A 26,434-nucleotide genomic window follows, 5' to 3' on the forward strand; every position below is an offset into this window, starting at 1 on the left:
GGGATTCCAGTGGGATGGCGGATAGCTGACATCAGGTCCGGCTAAAACTTGGCACACAGTTCCTGGATTGCTGCACGATCCAGTCTGTATGTGACCAGGATGTGTCTCTCTTCCATTGTCGAGAAGTCCACCAGGGGTCTGTACACCGGAGGATGCCGCCATCTCATCACCTGCAGCAGCGGACATGCCCTATGGAGGAAAATAGCGAGCGGAGAGTCATCCAACACTGAGGTATCACAATGTTTTATTTTCAGAAACGTAATCAGTCCGCAATATGCCGTTATCTGTCTATATTCCCGGCCTAGTAGGTGTGACGCAGTTAACATCCATCCGATGTGGCTTCCTGAAATGGCGGCTACCTGACCTGTAAGGTGGGACAAGGGGATATGAGGTAACTGCGCTGGCGTTCTACACCGATGTGGTGGGCGGTCGAAGACCGCGGCGCAATTCAGTATTGGTTAACATTGGGCCCTATGGGTCCCAGGAGCCAATAACGATGTACCCTGGCAGTGACGGTACGCACCGCCGCGGACGTGACCGCCATTTTCTGTCTGTTCACTAACTTGATACCTGACCTTCAACAGGAGAGGACCTACACTGCAAGTGCAGCTGCGACCTCAGTATGGAAGCGACGATGGCGCATGTGTCTGGGGAAAGGGCCCCGGCCTTCACTTCGGAGGAGCTGGAGAAACTAGTGGATGGGGTCCTCCCCCAGTACACGCAACTGTACGGTCCTCCAGACAAACAGGTGCGTACACTGTGAGCATGCTGCATGGGCAATGCCTGTTTTGAGTGGTGTGGATGGAAGATACATTGGGGGGGCTGAGGCCTGCATGTGCGGATGGGAAGTGTATGTGCGTCAGGGCAAGGGTGGGAACTGGGGGGCAATGAGTATGATGGTCAGGACGGGTAAGTAATTTCCATTTGCCCCTGTACCATTCCTCTAGGTCAGCGCCCACCAGAAGAAGGGTATTTGGCGTTCCATTGCCAAGGACGTCCGGACCTTGGGGGTCTTCCACAGATGGAGCACCCACTGCCGTAAAAGATGGGAGGACCTGCGCCGCTGGAGCAAAACGACGGCGGAAGACCAGCTGGGGATGGCCTCCCAACGTGGGAGGGATGCCCATTGCACCATGACCTTGATGTTCTGGATCCTGGCGGTGGCGTATCCGGAGTTGGATGGGCGCTTGAGGGCATCACAGCAGCCACAAGGGGGTGAGTACACTCTCATTCAGCTGACTCTGCGGGCAGTACGAGGTGTCTGGGTGTGGGATTTGGGCAGGTTCCCCTAGGCCAGAGTCGAAGTTTGTAGGCAAGGTCCCTTGTGAGGTAGGCTATGTGGAACACCAACCCCAACAGTGGTAAGAGCCATCTACATCTAGTCAGGCTCCCGTGACTTCCAGGTGTGCAGCAATTGGTGTTAGGCCTCGTACCCCACGGTCAGGTGAAATTTCTAGCAACTGTTAGTGCATGGCGTAGTGCAGAGGGCTGCTCCATGTGTGTTGTGTCCGCTAACGGTAGTGGTGTTGCATGCACTGAACATGTCTTTCTTCTGTCTCCCCCCCCTTTTTGTGGTTTCCCTGTTCTTGTGTGCAATAGCATCATCAGGCAGAGGAGCATTGGTACCGGAGTAGGAGGTAGCTGCAACCCACTTGGCCCTGGAGGGCGAAACAATGGAGTCTGAAGCCACCAGTGGGACGGAGGGTGAGGGGAGCTCCACGGCGGGGACAGGAGCAGACAGCAGTGACAGTGACTCCTCTGATGGGAGCTCCCTTGCAGTGTCGGGCACCTCTGTGCCCACCGCATAAACAGGTACATCCACCACCCCCCCTACCAGCACCGCCCTCCCAGCAGCACCTCAGCGTGTGTCTGGTGCTCGCTCACCCAGGAGGGTGGGCATCTCCTTCGCCCCAGGCACCTCAGGCCCTGCCCCAGTCGGCCCTGCTGCCCTCAGTGAGGAGGCTATTGACCTCCTGAGATCCCTCACTGTTGGGCAATCTACCATTGTGAATGCCATCCAGGGTGTCGAGAGGCATTTGCAACAAACAAATGCATACCTGGAGGGCATTCATTCTGGGCAGGCAGCTCAACAGAGAGCATTTCAGGCTCTGGCCTCAGCACTGATGGCAGCCATTGTCCCTGTGTCCAGACTCCCCCCTCCAACTTCCTCCACCCAGACCCAATCCCTGTACCTCAGCCTATCCCAAGCACACTATCAGACCAGCATGCACACTCATCAACACACAAGAGTGGCTCAGGCAAACATAAGCACCACACATCCCACAGGCACTCAGACAAGCACCATCTCCATGCAGACACAGCAATATCCACAGCCTCCACAGTGTCCCCCTCCTCCACGTCCTCCTCCTACCTCCCAGTCTCATCTCTACTCACACCTGCATGCACTACATCCTCAGCCACTGCCTCCATCACCAGCACGCCCATCACCACACACCGCTCACGTGCACTCACCACTCCCACTACCATGCACACATCCCCAGTGTCCTCTGCTGGTGTGTCTGTGAGCCCTCCACCCAAAGTACACAAACGCAGGCACACACCCACCCAACAGCTATCCACCTCACAACAGCCTCCGGCCCATGTACCTTTACCCAAATTCAGCAGACGTACACCTCCTACAACCACTACCTCTACCTCCACTCCCAAACCCCCTCCATCTTCCCATCCCAGTGTGTCTTAGAAACTCTTCCTGGCTAACATTGACCTCTTCCCTACACCTCCCCACCCCGTCCTTCCCTTAGGGCCGGGCTTTCCTGGTCCCAGCCCAGCACCTCAGCCACCAAATCCCCAGACACAGTGGTGCCAGGAACTGCGGGGTCATCGAGTACGCCACCCGTCAGGGCTGCCAGTGTGCCATGTAGCGAGGGCAAGGACATTCCACCACCTGCCAAGGTGAAAAGGGTGGCCACATCCCAGAGGGAAAAGCCTAAAGTACCAGCCACCAAGGGCTCAGCAAAAACCAAAGGGGATAGTGGCAAGACAACTGCGGCACCATCAAAGCTGGGGAAGGGCCAAAAGCTGAAGAGCAGGTCAGGAGAGGGCATGGTGGCACCGACTGAGGGACCAGTCTCACACTTTCTGTCCACGACCACGCCAACCTGTCCGGCGGCGAACACTGCTAGCTGCCCAGCCACCACAATCTCCACCTGCACCGTCACCTGCACCGCCCCCGGCACATCTACAGCCTCAGCAACAGTCCCCAGCATCTTCCCCAGTGGGCAGCTGTCTGAGGCTGCAGGAAATGTCCTGCTGTGTCCCTCTGCAGGTGCTGACCCATGCACCGCTGCCAGCACCGCCACAAGCACCGCCGGCGAAAGACACCGCCGCAAGCATCGCCACCGGCCCCGCGGCGTCCTCGGACACAGGCACCACTGCTGACATGGCTACCATCCCCAGTGGTCAGTCGTCTGAGGCTGGAGGAGAGTTCCTGGACCTTGGGCAGCTTCCATGAGGCATTTCTTCCATCACTGTTTGCACCTGCAGGTGGAAGGTGCAGCCGCAGCAGTGTGGTGTATGTCGCTGCCTCCATGGCGTATCATGCTGTGATGCGATTAATTTTGTTTGACCAATGACTTTGTGTTTCACCACTGCTCATATTAGTTGCTCAATGTTCACCAGTAGCACATTATATGTTTTGTTCAGTTTAGCCGCCTATTGGCGTTGACATTGTATTAGCCATTACATTCTGTATTCTGCCTATTGGCTTTGACATGCTGTATTCAGTTTAGCTGCCTATTGGCTTTGACATGATATTAGACATTGCATTTTGTATTCAGGTCAGCTGCCTATTGGCTTTGACATGATATTAGACATTGCATTTTGCATTCAGCTCAGCTGCCTATTGGCTTTGACATGATATTAGACCTTACATTTTGTATTCAGCTCAGCTGCCTATTGGCTTTGACATGATATTAGACATTGCATGTTGTATTCAGCTCAGCTGCCTATTGGCTTTGACATGACACTAGACATTACATTTGATATTTAGGTTAGCTGCCTATTGCCTTTAACGTGGAGTTAGACATTGCAGTTGAGAATCCAAGCTGTATTTTTCCAAGCTGTGTTTTTTCCACAAGATGAACCAAACTGTTTTTCTCACACCAGACTAGACCTGATAAGAGAGGGTACATTTGGTGTTGTTCCTTTCTGCTCAGGCTTGGGAAGAGGAGGAGTCTAGGGGATCTGGCCAGTCTCCAAAGGCTTGCGTAGTTTTCCCGGGTCTGAGAGGAGGGGGCACGCTTTTGTAACGGATGACACGGGCTTCAGAGATTTAGATTCTTTTCTGCCTGACTTCGGACTGGAACTTGGCGCCAGTTGCCAGTCTCCCGTGTGGGTAGATAATCTCTTTCTCGCAGTTGACTGGAGTCATCAACTTGCAGACCCCAGAAAGATGAAGCTGTAAACAGTTTCTCACACGGTGAAGTATTTGTTTTGCTTTGCATTCAATATCTTATCAATATCTTATATATATAACCTGCTGTGTACATTGCAAATATATTTTGTTTTCATTGAACGTGTGCTTGAAATCTATTAATTCGTCTCTTACGAACTTGTGGGTGGGGAAGAATTAACAACAATAAAGGTCTTCTTTCAACTCAGAAGTGCATTCTTGATATGTTCTGTAAGCTCTGATTCCGAGATAAGAAGGAAAGCAGAACACATGCTACCTGAACCTCGCAAATCTCGTGGCACGCACACCCAGGTGAGGGAATTGTACCGGCCACACTGCACATGGAGCACTCTGGGCACCAGGCCCCCTCCAGAACCATTGGAGATTGACATCCACTACCTCTGTCCTTGGCAGGATGAAGCACTCTGGGCACCAGGCCCCCTCCAGAACCAGTGTAGATTGACATCCACTACCTCTGTCCTTGGCAGGATGAAGCACTCTGGGCACCAGGCCCCCTCCAGAACCAGGTGGAGAATGACATCCACTTGAGAGACTGTGGCTTTGCACTCCCCAGGATGCAGCAGTGGGCAAACCACACACTGGAGAGACTTGCGAGACTGTGGCTTTGAACTCCCCAGGATAAAGCAGTGGGCAACCCACCCACTGGAGAGACTTGAGAGACTGTGGCTTTGCACTCCCCAGGATAAAGCAGTGGACAAACCACCCACTGGAGAGACCTGAGAGACTGTGGCTTTGCACGTCCCAGGATACATCAATGGGCATGGAGTCCCCTCGTGCAGCAGTGGTGTCGTGTGTATATCAGGCTGAGGTGCCCCCCCTCCCCCTGACGTTCCTGTATATTTTCAATCTGATGCCCCTGCAATGTTCTCTCTGTTTCGAGTCAGGTATCATGTGTGGGCCTCGCCCATGCATTTTAGTCCCAGTGGTCCACGGACAATGATTAGTACACTATCTGGACTTGTGGAGTTGGTGTACATATTTGTGTATACTGAATTTTGACTTTTGAATACTGGATTTTTCTTGATTACAATGGTTACAATCATTTCCTTTTGTCCTTGCGTTCTTCCAGGGGGTGGGGGGGTGTATATGTAATGTTGCTGCATGTATTTGTGTGTCTGTTGTTGTGTGTGGTGGTGAGGGTGGTGGTGTTGCGTGTGTGTGTCACTCTGTTTCCTCCCCCCCTCCCCTGTGTTGTAGGCACAGTAGTTACTGTGGTCGCCGCCGCCACCGTTCGTACTCCTCATAGAAGAGGAGGTAAACCAGCATGGGCAGTATGTGGAGTTTGGGCTCCATAGCATCCTGGTTCCTCGTTGGGTGTCGAGAGGTGAGTGTTTTCTCTTCTGTGTACTGTTTCCGGCGTGCTTTTGATAGTGTTGGTTCCGCCCCAGAAAAGGTGGCGGATAGGCCTCTTGTAATAGGGTGGGTGGTACTTTGTCTCCCGCCTGTCTGTTGGCGGTGACCGCCGCGCTGTTTGTTCCTACCGCCGTGGCAGTCAGAGTGTTAAAGTGGCTGTCTAAGTTGGCGGTTTCCGCCACGGTTGAATCCCATTTTTTTAACGCCAGCCTGTTTACAGTATTACCGCCGCTTTAACACCGACCACCAGGGTTGTAATGAGGGCCATAGTGCCTCATAAGGGCTATAGTATTTGGTGTCCCTTATGTTTCTTGGGATACAACTTACTGGAGTTCAATTTGACATGTCATTCTGTTGGCTGGGTGAACACAGTATTTTCCTGCCAAATAGCACCCTTCCCTGTGTTTTCCAACAGTTTCTACTATGGGGATAGCACATATGACGGCTTTTTCATTGCTGTAAAATTTGGTATTCTCTCCTTTTCAAGGTTCTCCTTTTAGCCACTGACCAATTCAAGTTGCTTTTTATTTCATAGCAAACTTTAGTATCTTTTCACATTTTTTATTTAATTCCATAAGCTTTCAAAGCCGGTTGGGGAGATAGCACATTCAATGCCTCATAATGGCTATAATATTTCCCTATGTTTCTTGGGATAGAGCTTACCAGGATTTCATTTGACATGGCCTTATGTTGGCTGGGTGAACATTGTCTTTTCCTGACAAATAGCACCCTTTCCGGCGATTTTTAACATCTTCTACTATGGGAATACCACATATTATGGCTCCTGCGTTGCTATAATTTCTAGTATCCCCTTCTTTTCAAGGGTTACCTTTTAGCCATCAACCAGTTCAAGTTGCCTTTTATTTGTTAGCAGACTACAGTATCTTTTCACATTTTTGGTTTGTTCTACAAGCTTTCATGTCTGGTTCCTTTGAGTGATACCAAATATGATGCCTCATATTAGTTAAAATATTTGGTATCCCGTATACTTCTCAGGTTAGCACTTACCAGGACATAATTTGACATGGCCTTCAGTTGCCAACGTGAACACAGTATGTGCCTGCTAAATGGCACTCTTCTTTCTGTCTTCTAACATTTTTTGTTATGGGGATAGTAAATATTATGATTCCTGCGTTGCCTATTTTGCTATGGTATCCCCATAGCAAAATAAGTTAGAAGACAGAAGGGTTTTCAAGGGTTATCTTTAGCCACTGACCAATGCAAGTTGTCTTTCATTTGATAGCAGAGTAAGGCCCTGAGTGTCGCCAACATACCGCGACCGCGGCGGTATACCGCTACGCCTATTATGACACACACATAGAAATCCGCCACTATACAGACACACACACAAGTCCGCCACACCAAAGGTCAGTGATAAAATGGTGGTACCAAAACCTACACCATTACGCCAACAGAAAAATGCCCACAGCATTATGACTCACGAATCACCTCAGCGGACATTCAACCGCAGTAAATCATTGGCGGTACAGACCGCCGCGCTCAAAATACACACACACATACAAAACAACACCACATTGGACAATTCAAACTACACACACCTGACACACATACAAACACCACACCCACAACACTATAAAACACACACCCACAATACCCTCAACCGTTTACAACTTAAAAAAAATCTACAACTGAGAGACAGAGACACCAAGAGCACCCACAGAACCAGAGCCACATAACACCATCACCCATACACCATCCACGTACCTCACAGCACACACCCCAACACATCACCCCACACAACCTCACACACACCACTCACAATACACCCATGGCACCACATGGACAACCCAGGTTCTCAGAGGAGGAGCTAATGTAACGCCGCGCTCTGACGCGGCGTCTCTTTCTGTCCTGGCGGGTGGAACACGCTACCGATATTCGGACCGCCGTTCTCCGCGTTTTTTGACTATGCTTTCTGGGAAGCATATATTTCGCTCCCGGTCGCGCTACAGTTACTTGTAGCCTTTTTTCTTCTTTTATTGCTGGTGGTGGGTTTTTGTTGGGCCTTTTGCCTGTCTCTATCCATGTTGTGTCCATCTTGTCTTCTTCGTGTTTTTGTCCCAGCATGCTCTGTTTTTCTTTTATACTACTTCCTTTTTCCTATAATGGTCTATGGGCCTTTCCCAATCCAAGATGGTGTTACTTCCCTTTCCTGTGATGTCACTTACCTTTTCTCAGTATATAAGTCAGTCAGTCTTGTTCCTCCTTGCGTTGCAAACACTTCCTTCTTATTGTGCTGTTCGCTCCTGTTCTTTGTTCCTGCTTTTGCCTTGGGAGATTTTTGACTGTTCTTTGTTCCTGCTTTTGCCTTGGGATATTTTGCCTGTTCCTTTTTTCCTGCCTTGTACCCTGGATATTGCCTATTTTTGTTTCCTGTTGTCAAGTCCTGTTTTTTCTTGTTTTCCTTCAGGAGTTCCTGTTAGAGGTTTTTTCCACAGTGTTGGGGTTTTTTCCCTCTGGGACTCCTTCTGGAGGATACGGTCTGCTTTGGCGTAGCCTGTCAAGCGGCACCGTGGCTACTAGAAGGGGTCGCCCTTATCTGGGAACATCCAGGACCTGTAGAAGACTGGTTGTATTCGCCAATCCGAAGTCCAGAGGTGAGAAGTCCAGCGCAGTACGTGACAGATTGCAACGCCAAAAGATTCTGCGTTGCGAGAGCGCCATGGAAGATCCACAGGGAGAGGTGTCAGAAAATGCTCAAGCTATGTTACAGACTGTCCAACAACAATCCCAAGAGTTACAACAGTTACGGGCAGAGAACACTGCGCTACGACAGGTCTTGTCTTCCCGATCAATTGACATACCACCCGTATCTGCTACTATTCCTCGATATTCCGGAGATCCTTTAAAGATGAAGGAATTTTTGGACGCCCTGACGGTTTTCTTTGCCTTTCGTCCACTCCAGTTTTCTTCGGATAAGACTAAGGTGGGCTATCTGATCAGCGCCTTGTCTGGTCCAGCGCTTTTTTGGGCAACTCCTCTGGTTTCTGCAGATGACCCAGTCCTGGCTAACTATTCTGCTTTCTTGACTGTTTTCAAACAAATGTTTGAGAGACCTGGGGTAGAAGCAGCAGCTGAAGAAGCCTTATGTGACATTCAGCAAGGTAATCAGGATGTACTGCAGCTGGCAGCTGAAACCTCCTGGGTAGAACGCACCTTCGTAACCCTTTTCCGCCGAGGCCTGCGTGAAGAAATTAAAGATGAGCTTGTACACTCTTCCCCAGCTTGTTCTTTGAAAGAATTAATGGATCAATCTATGAACATAGAGTATAGACTTCGAGAGCGCAAGATGGAAAGACGTAGAACTAGAGCTCCATACCAGCCCGGTACCTTCCGTGCTAGCAGTCGGCGAACGGAAGATAGTCCATCTGAAGCCTCTCCACCTCCCCATGAAGAGCCCATGCAGATAGATCTGGTTCGTGGGCCATTGACGGAGTCAGAAAGGGAGGAACGACGACGAAGGGGACTTTGCCTATACTGTGGTAAGGCTGGCCACCTGATCCGTAGTTGTCCGGTACGTCCATCAAGGCCTGCGGGAAACGCCAGCTCCCGTCCCCTGTAAGGAGGAAGGGGACGGGAGGAGCTGAAGTACCATCAATATGTTCCTCCAAAGAAATCATATCCACCCTGTTTATCCTCTCGGTCAAGTTACAAAGTTCACAAGATCAAGAAGAACATCTTCTGGCTCTCCTTGATTGTGGAGCCAGTGGACTCTATCTGGATGAGACCTGGGCTACGAGTAAAGGAATTCCCCACATTCCTAAAGAAACCCCTGAGCAGGTTCACACAGTGGATGGCTCTCCGTTAACCTCAGGACCTGTGGTGGCCTCAACTTCTACCCTTTGTTTGACATTTGGGGGGCATCAAGAACACGTTGCCTTTGATCTCATAGCCTCACCAAAGCACATCATGATTTTGGGAATTCCCTGGTTAGCCCGACACAACCCCTATCTCAATTGGGAAACACGAACTATATCCCTAACGTCTTCATTTTGTCAACAGAATTGTTATTCTACTACTTCTTATTGGACTCCAAAAAGGTCCTGTCAGTCAACTAAGGATAACACTAACTCTATCAATATTATCCAGGGGGTTCCAGATTGTTATCAGGAATATATCAGGATTTTTCAGAAACCTAGTAATCCTATTTTGCCACCTCATCGCAGTTATGACTGTGCTATTCCTTTAATTCCTGATGAAGTCGTTCCCTTCGGTCGAATGTATTCTCTGACAGACCAAGAAAAGAAGGTGTTAAGGGAATATTTATACGACAACTTACACAACGGTTTGATTGCTGCTTCCACGTCCCCCGCTGGGGCTCCTCTCTTCTTCGTCCCAAAGAAGACTAAGGATCTGCGTCCTTGTGTGGACTTTCGTGAACTCAACAGAATAACGATTAAGGATCGATATCCACTGCCTTTAATTAGAGATATACTGGATGCCATTCAAGGAGCCAAGATATTTATTAAATTAGACTTACGGGGTGCCTATCATCTCCTTCGGATCAAGGAAGGAGATGAATGGAAGACTGCTTTCCGTACCCCTTTTGGGCACTATGAGTATCGTGTTATGCCCTTTGGACTGACCAACGCCCCTTCTGTTTTTCAACGATTTATGGATTCAGTGTTCTCTGATGTACTCAATCAATATGTAGTCATTTATTTGGATGATATCTTGATATATTCCTGTGATCCTGAGCAACATGTAGATCATGTCCTGCAAGTCCTGGAAAGACTCAAGAAAACCAATTGTTTTGTAAACCTGAGAAGTGTGAGTTCCATAAATCTGAAGTCAGGTATCTTGGGTTTTGTATTAATCAACACGGAATATCCATGGATCCTGACAAGGTCAGTGCCATATTAGATTGGCCTTCTCCAACGTCCATTAAAGAAACGCAATGTTTTCTTGGGTTATCAAACTTTTATCGTCAGTTTATTCAGAACTTTGCCCACCTACAAAGTTTCATAACACAAACAATTAAGAAAGAGAACCTGAAGAAGGGTTTCATTTGGACCAAGGAGGCTGAACATGCGTTTCAAGAATTAAAGACAGCCTTTACCCAAGCACCCGTGTTGCGTCATCCTGACAATACCAAGAAATTTATAGTCGTGACTGATGCCTCAGACAGAGCTATTGGAGCAGTTCTGCTGCAGAAGCAAGACAGTGATGGATTGGAACATCCTATCTTTTATCTGTCTCATATCCTATCAGAGGCTGAACGTATTTATTCTGTACTGGAACGAGAACTACTCGCTCTCAAAGTAGCTTGTAAGGAATGGAGGCATTTCCTGATGGGTTCCAGGGAGCCTTTTGAAGCTAGGACTGATCACCGTAATCTCCAGTGTCTTCGGAGCTTTCAGTGTCGCAAAAGTCGTCAGGCTCGATGGGCTTTCTTCTTTAGCCAGTACGATTTTGTGATCACGTACATACCTGGTTCCCAGAATTTAGTGGCAGATGCCTTATCCCGCAGATATCCTGACATAGCCCAGAACTCCTCTCCACATCTTATTGAGTCTAGCAGGATCATCGGAGCTACTCAATCTTTTCAAGAACGCGTTCAATCCGAGTACCAGTTTCTGTCTGCTTCAGAATGGGATAAAGTGACTCCTTTTTTGCAGAAGAAGAACAACTACTTCTATCATCAACATGCTCTCTTCCTACCTACCAAGAAAGTGCAGACAGAAGCCCTGCAAATGTGCCATGATTCTCCTATAGCCGGTCATCGAGGTATCAGGAAGACCCAGGAACTGCTTCAGCGATCTTTTTGGTGGCCTTCGCTAAAGACAGACACTGAAACCTATGTGTCAGCATGCCCAGTCTGTGCCCAGACTAAGACACCCCGAACTAAGGTAGCAGGTTTATTAAGACCTTTACCGGTTCCTTCCGCTCCTTGGTGTACTCTATCCACGGATTTCATATGCTCTCTACCTACTTCTTCTGGTAACCAAGTAATCATGGTAACCGTAGATTCATTCACCAAGATGGCCCATTTTTCAGCCTTGAAGAAACTACCAACGGCCCCAGAAATGAGTCGCATTTTTCTACGAGATATTTTTCGCCTCCATGGTCTTCCTCTAGAGGTCCTTTCGGACAGAGGGCCTCAATATGTATCACGTTTCTGGTAGCCTTTTGTGCCTTCTTTAACATTGAGATTTCTTTATCCTCGGGTTTCCATCCACAAACGAATGGGCAATCTGAACGAGTAAATCAAGAACTTCAGCAGTATCTGAGATGTTACTGTAATGCCACACCAAGCAATTGGTCGGAATATCTTGCTCTTGCCGAGTTCTCCTATAACAACACAATACATAGTGCGACCAAGACCACACCCTTTTATTGTACTTATGGATTTCATCTGAGGACTTTCACTACTGTTTCTCGAACATCCTTTTCTGTGCCTGCAGTCACTTCTTTTTCACGACAGATCTGTCGAATCCAGGGCCTACTTCACACTACTCTCCTAGCTTCGAAACAAGCTATGAAGCGAAAGGCGGATCGTTATCGGCAAGCCGCACCTTTGTATCAAGTGGGCCACAAGGTATGGCTTTCTTCCAGATTTCTACCATCCCGGTTTTCCACCAATAAGTTCAAACCACGTTTTTATGGACCCTTTCGAATTTCGCACATCCTGAATCCTGTAGTTGTGCGTCTCCGCTTACCTCATACCTGGAGGGTTCATCCTGTTTTCCATGTGTCCCAGTTAAAACCCTTTGTTCCTGATCCTTACCATCGCCAGTGCCAACGTCCACCTCCTCTTTCTATCAACGGACAGCCTGAGTATGAAGTCCAGGAGATCTGTGATTCCAGAATTTTTCGACGCAAACTACAGTTTTTAGTCCACTGGAAAGGATACCCCCTCAGTGACTGTTCGTGGGAAGATGCTTCCTCCGTCCATGCTCCCCGTTTGGTTCGCCTGTTTTTTGACAATCATCCTGACAAACCTGGAGCCTCGGGGAGGGGACCTACTGTAACGCCGCGCTCTGGCGCGGCGTCTCTTTCTGTCCTGGCGGGTGGAACACGCTACCGATATTCGGAGCGCCGTTCTCCGCGTTTTTTGACTATGCTTTCTGGGAAGCATATATTTCGCTCCCGGTCGCGCTACAGTTACTTGTAGCCTTTTTTCTTCTTTTATTGCTGGTGGTGGGTTTTTGTTGGGCCTTTTGCCTGTCTCTATCCATGTTGTGTCCATCTTGTCTTCTTCGTGTTTTTGTCCCAGCATGCTCCTTTTTTCTTTTATACTACTTCCTTTTTCCTATACTGGTCTATGGGCCTTTCCCAATCCAAGGTGGTGTTACTTCCCTGTGATGTCACTTCCCTTTTCTCAGTATATAAGTCAGTCAGTCTTGTTCCTCCTTGCGTTGCAAACACTTCCTTCTGGTTGTGCTGTTCGCTCCTGTTATTTGTTCCTGCTTTTGCCTTGGGAGATTTTTACCTGTTCTTTGTTCCTGCTTTTGCCTTGGGATATTTTTGCCTGTTCCTTTTTTCCTGCCTTGTACCCTGGATATTGCCTATTTTTGTTTCCTGTTGTCAAGTCCTGTTTTTTCTTGTTTTCCTTCAGGAGTTCCTGTTAGAGGTTTTTTCCCCAGTGTTGGGGTTTTTTCCCTCTGGGACTCCTTCTGGAGGATACGGTCTGCTTTGGTGTAGCCTGTCAAGCGGCACCGTGGCTACTAGAAGGGGTCGCCCTTATCTGGGAACATCCAGGACCTGTAGAAGACTGGTTGTATTCGCCAATCCGAAGTCCAGAGGTGAGAAGTCCAGCGCAGTACGTGACAGCTAAGGGTCATGGTGGATGAAATCATGCGGGTAGAGCCACAGCTTTTTGGATTACAGGTGCAGCAGACATCCATTGCTAGGAAGATGGAGCTATGGTGGAGAGTCGTGGACAGGGTCAACGCAGTGGCACCGCACCCCAGAACAAGGGATAACATCAGGAAGAGGTGGAATGACCTATGGGGGAAGTTACATTCCGTGGTAGCAAGACACAAGATAGCTGTACAAAGGACTGGCGGTAGTCCCCCACCTGCTCCCCCACAACTAACAACATGGGAGGAGCAAGTCTTGGCGATCCTGCATCCTGAGGGCCTCGCAGGAGTAGCAGGAGGACTGGACTCTGGTAAGTCAAATCTTTACTACTTTATCCCCCCCACCTGCATGCCATAACAAATTCCTACCCTCACCCCCATCACTCCACCACCTCACATATACCCCACCATCACAACCCACCCATCCCAATACCAAGCCCCGCATGCAACAACAATGCATGAACCCCCATCACAGACCTGCATGGACACCCATCACCACAGCATGCACACTAGTGAAAATCACTTAGCCAATCAAATCACAACTCACACAAGCCAAAGCTGCCTTGGCAATAACAACCATAGAGGGAAACATACCCATGCACAAGATGTCACACGCAAAACAATAACACTGCATTTACATCCCCACAGGACTCCCACACAACGTCACCAGAGAGGAGGTGCTTGCAACATACAGTTCCCCCACAGAAGAGGCCCACAGTGATGACAGCAGCTCTGCATGCCTGGATCAGGATGACCAACCTGGCCCATCAGGGACCTCTGGACAGTCGATGACCCAGCCACAGTCCCAAACCACCACAGAGCCTCCCCCCTCAGGAATCACCACCACAGCACCCACCCAGCGGGCACAAATCTCTGTCCCCAGGACACATCAATCAGCAGTGTGTCCACCACTACAATGACCCCAGGGCACACCACAAACCCAAGACAATCAGAGACCTGGGATCAGTGGCAGTGGGCACACGGTTCAGGGGACAGAGGCACAGGACAACAGGGAAGCTGGGAGGACTTCTGTGCGACAGGGGGAGGACAGGCCCAGGGAACCGACTCTCCACGAGGCACTCACCAACATCCTGGGACCATACCACCATTCCCAGGAGACCTTGGCCCTGATACTGGCCAAGCTGCAGGAGACCCAGCAGCTGCAGGAGGGACAGTACCTGGGGATCAGGGAGGTCCTGAGAGACATCCACACCACCCTGGTCACCATTGCAGAAGTGCTGGAAGGCACAGCTGAACAGCCCTCCACCTCCGCTGACGCTAGTGGACAGGAGGCCCCGCCACTGGAACAACAGGCCACCAGCACCCCTCCCCCTGCAGAAGGAGAACCACTGTAGGAAAGTACCATCTTGCCTGGCATGTTACCCCCATTTTTCACTGTATATATGTTGTTTTAGTTGTATGTGTCACTGGGACCCTGGTAACCCAGGGCCCCAGTGCTCATAAGTGTGCCTGAATGTGTTACCTGTGTAGTGACTAACTGTCTCACTGAGGCTCTGCTAATCAGAACCTCAGTGGTTATGCTCTCTCATTTCTTTCCAAATTGTCACTGACAGGCTAGTGACCATTTTTACCAATTTATATTGGCTTACTGGAACACCCTTATAATCCCCTAGTATATGGTACTGAGGTACCCAGGGTATTGGGGTTCCAGGAGATCCCTATGGGCTGCAGCATTTCTTTTGCCACCCATAGGGAGCTCTGACAATTCTTACACAGGCCTGCCACTGCAGCCTGAGTGAAATAACGTCCACGTTATTTCACAGCCATTTTACACTGCACTTAAGTAACTTATAAGTCACCTATATGTCTAACCTTTACCTGGTAAAGGTTAGGTGCAAAGTTACTTAGTGTGAGGGCACCCTGGCACTAGCCAAGGTGCCCCCACATTGTTCAGAACCAATTCCCTGAACTTTGTGAGTGCGGGGACACCATTACACGCGTGCACTACATATAGGTCACTACCTATATGTAGCTTCACCATGGTAACTCCGAATATGGCCATGTAACATGTCTATGATCATGGAATTGCCCCCTCTATACCATCCTGGCATAGTTGGCACAATCCCATGATCCCAGTGGTCTGTAGCACAGACCCTGGTACTGCCAAACTGCCCTTCCTGGGGTTTCACTGCAGCTGCTGCTGCTGCCAACCCCTCAGACAGGCAGCTGCCCTCCTGGGGTCCAGCCAGGCCTGGCCCAGGATGGCAGAACAAAGAACTTCCGCTGAGAGAGGGTGTGACACCTTCTCCCTTTGGAAAATGGTGTGAAGGCAGGGGAGGAGTAGCCTCCCCCAGCCTCTGGAAATGCTTTGTTGGGCACAGATGTGCCCAATTCTGCATAAGCCAGTCTACACCGGTTCAGGGACCCCTTAGCCCCTGCTCTGGCGCGAAACTGGACAAAGGAAAGGGGAGTGACCACTCCCCTGACCTGCACCTCCCCTGGGAGGTGTCCAGAGCTCCTCCAGTGTGCTCCAGACCTCTGCCATCTTGGAAACAGAGGTGCTGCTGGCACACTGGACTGCTCTGAGTGGCCAGTGCCACCAGGTGACGTCAGAGACTCCTGCTGATAGGCTCCTTCAGGTGTTAGTAGCCTATCCTCTCTCCTAGGTAGCCAAACCCTCTTTTCTGGCTATTTAGGGTCTCTGTCTCTGGGGAAACTTTAGATAACGAATGCAAGAGCTCATCCGAGTTCCTCTGCATCTCCCTTTTCACCTTCTGATAAGGAAACGACCGCTGACCGCGCTGGAAGCCTGCAAACCTGCAACATAGTAGCAAAGACGACTACTGCAACTCTGTAACGCTGATCCTGCCGCCTTCTCGACTGTTTTCCTGCTTGTGCATGCTGTGGGGGTAGCCTGCCTCCTCTCTGCACCAGAAGCTCCGAAGAAATCTCCCGTGGGTCGACGGAATCTTCCCCCTGCAACCGCAGGCACCAAAAAGCTGCATTACCGGTCCCTTGGGTCTCCTCTCAGCACGACGAGCGAGGTCCCTCGAATCCAGCGACTCTGTCCAAGTGACCCCCACAGTCCAGTGACTCTTCAGTCCAAGTTTGGTGGAGGTAAGTCCTTGCCTCACCTCGCTGGGCTGCATTGCTGGGAACCGCGACTTTGCAGCTACTCCGGCCCCTGTGCACTTCCGGCGGAAATCCTTCGTGCACAGCCAAGCCTGGGTCCACGGCACTCTAACCTGCATTGCACGACTTTCTAAGTTGGTCTCCGGCGACGTGGGACTCCTTTGTGCAACTTCGGCGAGCACCGTTTCACGCATCCTCGTAGTGCCTGTTTCTGGCACTTCTCCGGGTGCTACCTGCTTCAGTGAGGGCTCTTTGTCTTGCTCGATGTCCCTTCTCTCTTCAGGTCCAATTTGCGACCTCCTGGTCCCTCCTGGTCCCCAGCAGCGTCCAAAAACGCCAAATGCACGATTTGCGTGTAGCAAGGCTTATTGGCGTCCTTCCGGCAGAAAAACACTTCTGCACGACTCTCCCTGGCGAGAGGGATCCGTCCACCAAAGGGGAAGTCTCTAGCCCTTTTCGTTCCTGCAGAAACCTCAGCTTCTTCTGTCCAGTCGAAGCTTCTTTGCACCCGCAGCTGGCATTTCCTGGGCATCTGCCCATCTCCGACTTGCTTGTGACTTTTGGACTTGGTCCCCTTGTTCCACAGGTACCCTAGATTGGAAATCCACAGTTGTTGCATTGCTGGTTTGTGTCTTTCCTGCATTATTCCTCTAACACGACTCTTTTGTCCTTAGGGGAACTTTAGTGCACTTTGCACTCACTTTTCAGGGTCTTGGGGAGGGTTATTTTTCTAACTCTCACTATTTTCTAATAGTCCCAGCGACCCTCTACAAGGTCACATAGGTTTGGGGTCCATTCGTGGTTCGCATTCCACTTTTGGAGTATATGGTTTGTGTTGCCCCTATACCTATGTTTCCCCATTGCATCCTATTGTAACTATACATTGTTTGCACTGTTTTCTAAGACTATACTGCATATTTTTGCTATTGTGTATATATATCTTGTGTATATTTCCTATCCTCTCACTGAGGGTACACTCTAAGATACTTTGGCATATTGTCATAAAAATAAAGTACCTTTATTTTTAGTATAACTGTGTATTGTGTTTTCTTATGATATTGTGCATATGACACTAAGTGGTACTGTAGTAGCTTCACACGTCTCCTAGTTCAGCCTAAGCTGCTCTGCTAAGCTACCATTATCTATCAGCCTAAGCTGCTAGACACCCTATACACTAATAAGGGATAACTGGGCCTGGTGCAAGGTGCAAGTACCCCTTGGTACTCACTACAAGCCAGTCCAGCCTCCTACATTGGTTGTGCAGTGGTGGGATAAGTGCTTGAGACTACTTACCACTCTTGTCATTGTACTTTTCATAAGAGAAAAATATACAAAACAAGGTCAGTGTATATACACATAGCCAAAAAGTTTTGCATTTCCTCTTTTCACTCTTTTCTAAGTGCTGAAAAGTACTCCTAAACTTTCAAAAAGTTCATAAAAGTTTAAAAAGTTTTTTTTCTGTCTTTCCAAAAAGTTCTGAAAACTTTTGTCTCTTTCTCTATCACTTTAACTCTCTCTAAAAAATGTCTGGCACAGGCCAAAGTGTTGATCTGTCCAAACTTGCATATGACAACCTTAGCTGGAAAAGAGCAAGGAGTCTCTGTATAGAGAGAGGTTTGAGTGTAGGGAAGAATCCTGCCTTAGAACTATTAATTAACATGCTTAGAGAACAGGATAAGGCCATAGGTGCCCCATCTGTTGAAAAAGTACCTAATAGTTCCCAATCAGATTCAGGGACTCCCCCAGGAAAAGATTCAGGAAAGAAACTTCCTAGCCTGCCCATTACTAGACAATCTAGCATAGATGGTAATGATGATGAGCCACACCATAGAAATAGTGTTGTCTCACATCATAGCAAAAGCATTTATTCTCACCATACTGGTAGTAATGTTTCTGTAAACCAAGCTGTTAAGTTGGCTTCTGTAAGGGACAGGTCTCCTTCTGTTCATTCCCATCATAGCTCTGTTTCTAGAAATGTCCCTCCCACCAACCCTGATGACAGAATGTTAGAGAGGGAACTCAATAAGTTGAGGGTGGAACAAACCAGACTGAAGCTTAAAAAGCAACAGCTGGATTTGGATAGACAGTCTTTTGAATTAGAGAAGGAAAGACAGAAGTTGGGTTTAGATACCCATGGTGGCAGCAGCAGTATTCCCCATAGTCATCCTGCAAAAGAGCATGATTCCAGGAATCTGCACAAGATAGTTCCCCCTTATAAGGAGGGGGATGACATTAACAAGTGGTTTGCTGCACTTGAGAGGGCCTGTGTTGTACAGGATGTCCCTCAAAGGCAGTGGGCTGCTATCCTATGGCTATCATTTAGTGGAAAAGGTAGGGATAGGCTCCTTACTGTGAAAGAAAATGATGCTAATAATTTCCAAGTTCTTAAGAATGCACTCCTGGATGGTTATGGCTTAACCACTGAACAGTACAGGATAAAGTTCAGAGAGACCAAAAAGGAGTCTTCACAAGACTGGGTTGATTTTATTGACCATTCAGTGAAGGCCTTGGAGGGGTGGTTAGATGGCAGTAAAGTTAGTGATTATGACAGCCTCTATAACTTAATCCTGAGAGAGCATATTCTTAATAATTGTGTGTCTGATTTGTTGCACCAGTACTTGGTGGACTCTGATCTGACCTCTCCCCAAGAATTGGGAAAGAAGGCAGACAAATGGGTCAGAACAAGAGTGAACAGAAAAGTTCATACAGGGGGTGACAAAGATGGCAACAAAAAGAAGGATGGTAAGTCTTCTGACAAGGGTGGGGACAAATCTAAAAATGAGTCTTCATCAGGCCCACAAAAACACTCTGGTGGGGGTGGTGGGTCCAAATCCTCCTTTAATCAGAACAAGGAAAAGAAACCATGGTGCTATTTATGTAAAATAAAAGGCCATTGGACAACAGATCCCAGTTGTCCAAAGAAAGGCACCACAGCTCCTACCACTACAACCCCTACTGCTACACCTAGTGTCCCTACTAATAGCAGTGGTGGTGGGAGCAAACCTACTAATAGCCAATCCAAGGGAGTAGCTGGGCTCACTTTTGGTAATTTAGTTGGGGTTGGTCTGATTAGGGAGACCACAGAGGCTACATTAGTCTCTGAAGGGGCTATTGATTTAGCCACTTTGGTTGCTTGCCCCCATAACTTGGAGAAGTACAAGCAACTAACCCTAATAAATGGTGTTGAGGTCCAGGCCTACAGGGACACAGGTGCCAGTGTCACAATGGTGATTGAGAAACTGGTGCACCCTGAACAACACATACTTGGACACCAGTACCAAGTAACCGATGCTCACAACATAACACAAAGCCACCCCATGGCTGTTGTAAATCTCAACTGGGGGGGGGGTAACTGGTCCAAAGAAAGTTGTGGTAGCTTCAGATTTACCTGTAGACTGTCTATTAGGGAATGATTTGGAGACATCAGCTTGGTCAGATGTGGAGTTGGAGGCCCATGCAGCAATGCTGGGCATCCCAGGGCATATTTTTGCTTTGACAAGGGCTCAGGCCAAAAAGCAAAAAGGACAGGGAAGCTTGGATCCTGGAACAATGGACCAAGTGCTCCCTAAAGCTAGGGCTAGTAGAAGCAAACCACTTCCTACGATCCCTCCCTCTACAGTGGATTCTAATTCTGAGGAAGAAGAATTCCCTCCCTGTGCAGAACCTACACCAGAGGAGCTGGAAGAAGACACTGCTGAGCTTTTGGGTGAAGGGGGGCCTGCCAGAGAGGAGCTGAGTGTGGCACAGCAAACCTGTCCCACATTAGAGGGTCTCAGACAGCAAGCTGTCAAACAGGCTAATGGGGATGTCAGTGACTCTCACAGAGTTTACTGGGAGGACAACCTCTTGTACACTGAGCATAGGGATCCTAAACCTGGAGCTGCCAGGAGATTAGTGATTCCTCAGGAGTACAGAAAGTTCCTCCTAACACTGGCACATGACATTCCCTTAGCTGGGCATCTAGGACAAATGAAAACTTGGGACAGGCTTGTTCCCCTGTTTCATTGGCCTAGGATGTCTGAGGACACAAAATAATTTTGCAAGTCCTGTGAAACCTGTCAAGCCAGTGGCAAGACAGGTGGCACTCCAAAGGCACCCCTTATCCCACTGCCTGTGGTTGGGGTTCCCTTTGAAAGGGTAGGGGTTGACATAGTTGGCCCCCTTGACCCTCCTACTGCTTCAGGCAATAGGTTTATCTTGGTGGTAGTGGACCATGCCACAAGATATCCTGAAGCTATTCCTTTAAGGACCACTACAGCTCCTGCAGTGGCAAAGGCCCTCCTGGGAATATTTTCCAGGGTGGGCTTCCCAAAGGAAGTAGTATCAGACAGAGGAAGCAATTTCATGTCTGCATACTTAAAGGCCATGTGGAAGGAGTGTGGTGTAACTTACAAGTTCACAACACCCTATCATCCACAAACAAATGGACTGGTGGAGAGATTTAATAAAACTCTCAAAGGCATGATTATGGGTCTCCCTGAAAAACTCCGCAGGAGATGGGATGAGATGGGATGAGATGCCTCCTTTTTGCCTACAGGGAGGTACCCCAGAAAGGAGTGGGCTTCAGCCCCTTTGAACTTCTTTTTGGACACCCTGTTAGGGGTCCACTCACACTTGTAAAGGAGGGTTTGGAACAACCTTTAAAAGCTCCTAAGCAGGATATTGTGGATTATGTACTTGGCCTCAGATCAAGGATGGCTGAGTACATGAAAAAGGCCAGTAAAAACCTTCAGGCCAGCCAAGAGCTCCAGAAGCAATGGCATGATCAAAAGGCTGTTTTGGTTCAGTACCAACCAGGGCAGAAAGTGTGGGTCTTGGAGCCTGTGGCCCCAAGAGCACTCCAAGATAAATGGAGTGGACCCCACACAATTGTTGAAAAGAAGGGTGAAGTCACCTACTTGGTTGACTTAGGCACTGCCAGGAGTCCCCTTAGGGTGCTCCATGTCAACCGCCTGAAACCCTACTATGACAGGGCTGATCTCACCCTGCTCATGGCAACTGATGAGGGACAGGAAGAAGACAGTGATCCTCTACCTGATCTCTTCTCTTCCACAGAACAAGATGCTCTTGTGGAAGGTGTAGTTTTGGCTGATTGTCTTACTGCTGAGCAGAAAGATAATTGCATAAATCTCCTAGGACAATTTTCAGAACTCTTCTCTACTGTGCCAGGCACCACTTCTTGGTGTGAGCACACTATAGATACTGGAGACAGTTTACCTGTCAAAAGTAAGATCTATAGGCAGCCTGACCATGTCAGGGACTGCATAAAGCAAGAAGTTCAGAAAATGTTGGAACTAGGAGTGGTTGAGCACTCTGACAGTCCATGGGCTTCTCCTGTGGTACTGGTACCAAAACCCAATTCTAAAGATGGAAAGAAGGAAATGAGGTTTTGTGTAGACTATAGAGGTCTCAACTTGGTAACCAAAACTGATGCTCACCCTATACCCAGGGCAGATGAGCTCATAGATACACTGGCATCTGCCAAGTATCTAAGCACTTTTGATTTGACTGCAGGGTATTGGCAGATCAAATTGTCAGAAGATGCTAAACCTAAGACTGCATTTTCTACCATTGGAGGACATTACCAGTTTACTGTAATGCCTTTTGGTTTGAAAAATGCACCTGCCACTTTTCAGAGGTTGGTGAACACAGTCCTGCAAGGGCTGGAAGCTTTCAGTGCAGCATATTTGGACGATATAGCTGTCTTTAGCTCCAGCTGGGATGATCACCTGGTCCACCTATGGAAAGTTTTGGAGGCTCTGCAAAAGGCAGGCCTCACTATCAAGGCTTCAAAGTGCCAGATAGGGCAGGGTAAGGTGGTTTATCTGGGACACCTTGTTGGTGGGGAACAGATTGCACCACTTCAGGGGAAAATCCAAACTATTATTGATTGGGTTCCCCCTACCACTCAGACTCAGGTGAGAGCCTTCCTAGGCCTCACTGGGTATTACAGGAGGTTCATTAAGAACTATGGCTCCATTGCAGCCCCTCTTAATGACCTTACATCCAAGAAAATGCCTAAAAAGGTATTATGGACAGCAAGCTGTCAGAAAGCTTTTGAGGAGCTGAAGCAGGCCATGTGCTCTGCACCTGTCCTGAAAAGCCCTTGTTACTCTAAAAAATTATATGTCCAAACTGATGCATCTGAATTAGGAGTAGGGGCAGTCCTATCACAACTTAATTCTGAGGGCCAGGATCAACCTGTTGCTTTTATTAGTAGGAGGTTGACCCCTAGAGAAAAGCGTTGGTCTGCCATTGAGAGGGAGGCCTTTGCTGTGGTCTGGGCTCTGAAGAAGTTGAGGCCATACCTGTTTGGCACTCACTTCATTGTTCAGACAGACCACAAACCTCTACTTTGGCTAAAACAAATGAAAGGTGAAAATCCTAAATTGTTGAGGTGGTCCATATCCCTACAGGGAATGGACTATACAGTGGAACATAGACCTGGGAGTAGCCACTCCAATGCAGATGGACTCTCCAGATATTTCCACTTACACAATGAAGACTCATCAGGTCATGGCTAGTCTTATTGTCCTTCATTTGGGGGGGGGTTGTGTAGGAAAGTACCATCTTGCCTGGCATGTTACCCCCATTTTTCACTGTATATATGTTGTTTTAGTTGTATGTGTCACTGGGACCCTGGTAACCCAGGGCCCCAGTGCTCATAAGTGTGCCTGAATGTGTTACCTGTGTAGTGACTAACTGTCTCACTGAGGCTCTGCTAATCAGAACCTCAGTGGTTATGCTCTCTCATTTCTTTCCAAATTGTCACTGACAGGCTAGTGACCATTTTTACCAATTTATATTGGCTTACTGGAACACCCTTATAATCCCCTAGTATATGGTACTGAGGTACCCAGGGTATTGGGGTTCCAGGAGATCCCTATGGGCTGCAGCATTTCTTTTGCCACCCATAGGGAGCTCTGACAATTCTTACACAGGCCTGCCACTGCAGCCTGAGTGAAATAACGTCCACGTTATTTCACAGCCATTTTACACTGCACTTAAGTAACTTATAAGTCACCTATATGTCTAACCTTTACCTGGTAATGGTTAGGTGCAAAGTTACTTAGTGTGAGGGCACCCTGGCACTAGCCAAGGTGCCCCCACATTGTTCAGAGCCAATTCCCTGAACTTTGTGAGTGCGGGGACACCATTACACGCGTGCACTACATATAGGTCACTACCTATATGTAGCTTCACCATGGTAACTCCGAATATGGCCATGTAACATGTCTATGATCATGGAATTGCCCCCTCTATACCATCCTGGCATAGTTGGCACAATCCCATGATCCCAGTGGTCTGTAGCACAGACCCTGGTACTGCCAAACTGCCCTTCCTGGGGTTTCACTGCAGCTGCTGCTGCTGCCAACCCCTCAGACAGGCAGCTGCCCTCCTGGGGTCCAGCCAGGCCTGGCCCAGGATGGCAGAACAAAGAACTTCCTCTGAGAGAGGGTGTGACACCCTCTCCCTTTGGAAAATGGTGTGAAGGCAGGGGAGGAGTAGCCTCCCCCAGCCTCTGGAAATGCTTTGTTGGGCACAGATGTGCCCAATTCTGCATAAGCCAGTCTACACCGGTTCAGGGACCCCTTAGCCCCTGCTCTGGCGCGAAACTGGACAAAGGAAAGGGGAGTGACCACTCCCCTGACCTGCACCTCCCCTGGGAGGTGTCCAGAGCTCCTCCAGTGTGCTCCAGACCTCTGCCATCTTGGAAACAGAGGTGCTGCTGGCACACTGGACTGCTCTGAGTGGCCAGTGCCACCAGGTGACGTCAGAGACTCCTGCTGATAGGCTCCTTCAGGTGTTAGTAGCCTATCCTCTCTCCTAGGTAGCCAAACCCTCTTTTCTGGCTATTTAGGGTCTCTGTCTCTGGGGAAACTTTAGATAACGAATGCAAGAGCTCATCCGAGTTCCTCTGCATCTCCCTCTTCACCTTCTGATAAGGAAACGACCGCTGACCGCGCTGGAAGCCTGCAAACCTGCAACATAGTAGCAAAGACGACTACTGCAACTCTGTAACGCTGATCCTGCCGCCTTCTCGACTGTTTTCCTGCTTGTGCATGCTGTGGGGGTAGCCTGCCTCCTCTCTGCACCAGAAGCTCCGAAGAAATCTCCCGTGGGTCGACGGAATCTTCCCCCTGCAACCGCAGGCACCAAAAAGCTGCATTACCGGTCCCTTGGGTCTCCTCTCAGCACGACGAGCGAGGTCCCTCGAATCCAGCGACTCTGTCCAAGTGACCCCCACAGTCCAGTGACTCTTCAGTCCAAGTTTGGTGGAGGTAAGTCCTTGCCTCACCTCGCTGAGCTGCATTGCTGGGAACCGCGACTTTGCAGCTACTCCGGCCCCTGTGCACTTCCGGCAGAAATCCTTCGTGCACAGCCAAGCCTGGGTCCACAGCACTCTAACCTGCATTGCACGACTTTCTAAGTTGGTCTCCGGCGACGTGGGACTCCTTTGTGCAACTTCGGCGAGCACCGTTTCACGCATCCTCGTAGTGCCTGTTTCTGGCACTTCTCCGGATGATACCTGCTTCAGTGAGGGCTCTATGTCTTGCTCGACGTCCCCTCTCTCTTCAGGTCCAATTTGCGACCTCCTGGTCCCTCCTGGGCCCCAGCAGCGTCCAAAAATGCCAAACGCACGATTTGCGTGTAGCAAGGCTTGTTGGCGTACTTCCGGCGGGAAAACACTTTTGCACGACTCTCCAAGGCGAGAGGGATCCGTCCACCAAAGGGGAAGTCTCTAGCCCTTTTTGTTCCTGCAGAAACCTAAGCTTCTTCTGTCCAGTCGAAGCTTCTTTGCACCCGCAGCTGGCATTTCCTGGGCCTCTGCCCATCTCCGACTTGCTTGTGACTTTTGGACTTGGTCCCCTTGTTCCACAGGTACCCTAGATTGGAAATCCACAGTTGTTGCATTGCTGGTTTGTGTCTTTCCTGCATTATTCCTCTAACACGACTCTTTTGTCCTTAGGGGAACTTTAGTGCACTTTGCACTCACTTTTCAGGGTCTTGGGGAGGGTTATTTTTCTAACTCTCACTATTTTCTAATAGTCCCAGCGACCCTCTACAAGGTCACATAGGTTTGGGGTCCATTCGTGGTTCGCATTCCACTTTTGGAGTATATGGTTTGTGTTGCCCCTATCCCTATGTTTCCCCATTGCATCCTATTGTAACTATACATTGTTTGCACTGTTTTCTAAGACTATACTGCATATTTTTGCTATTGTGTATATATATCTTGTGTATATTTCCTATCCTCTCACTGAGGGTACACTCTAAGATACTTTGGCATATTGTCATAAAAATAAAGTACCTTTATTTTTAGTATAACTGTGTATTGTGTTTTCTTATGATATTGTGTATATGACACTAAGTGGTACTGTAGTAGCTTCACACGTCTCCTAGTTCAGCCTAAGCTGCTCTGCTAAGCTACCATTATCTATCAGCCTAAGCTGCTAGACACCCTATACACTAATAAGGGATAACTGGGCCTGGTGCAAGGTGCAAGTACCCCTTGGTACTCACTACAAGCCAGTCCAGCCTCCTACAACCACCACGCAAAAGGTCCCTGCGATCCAGGCAGAAGCCAGAGAACATTGCCAAGACCCCCGCCAGGAAATAAGACTCCCCTGTCACCCTTGTGTCTCACTATGTCACCCTGTCCACCTCGAACTGCCATTGATCCACTTCCTATGCCCCCTTGGACAATGCACCTGTGAAACAAATAGACTGCACT

Source organism: Pleurodeles waltl, chromosome 4_2 (genome assembly GCF_031143425.1).
Source record: "Pleurodeles waltl isolate 20211129_DDA chromosome 4_2, aPleWal1.hap1.20221129, whole genome shotgun sequence".
Taxonomy (NCBI): Eukaryota; Metazoa; Chordata; class Amphibia; order Caudata; family Salamandridae; genus Pleurodeles; species Pleurodeles waltl.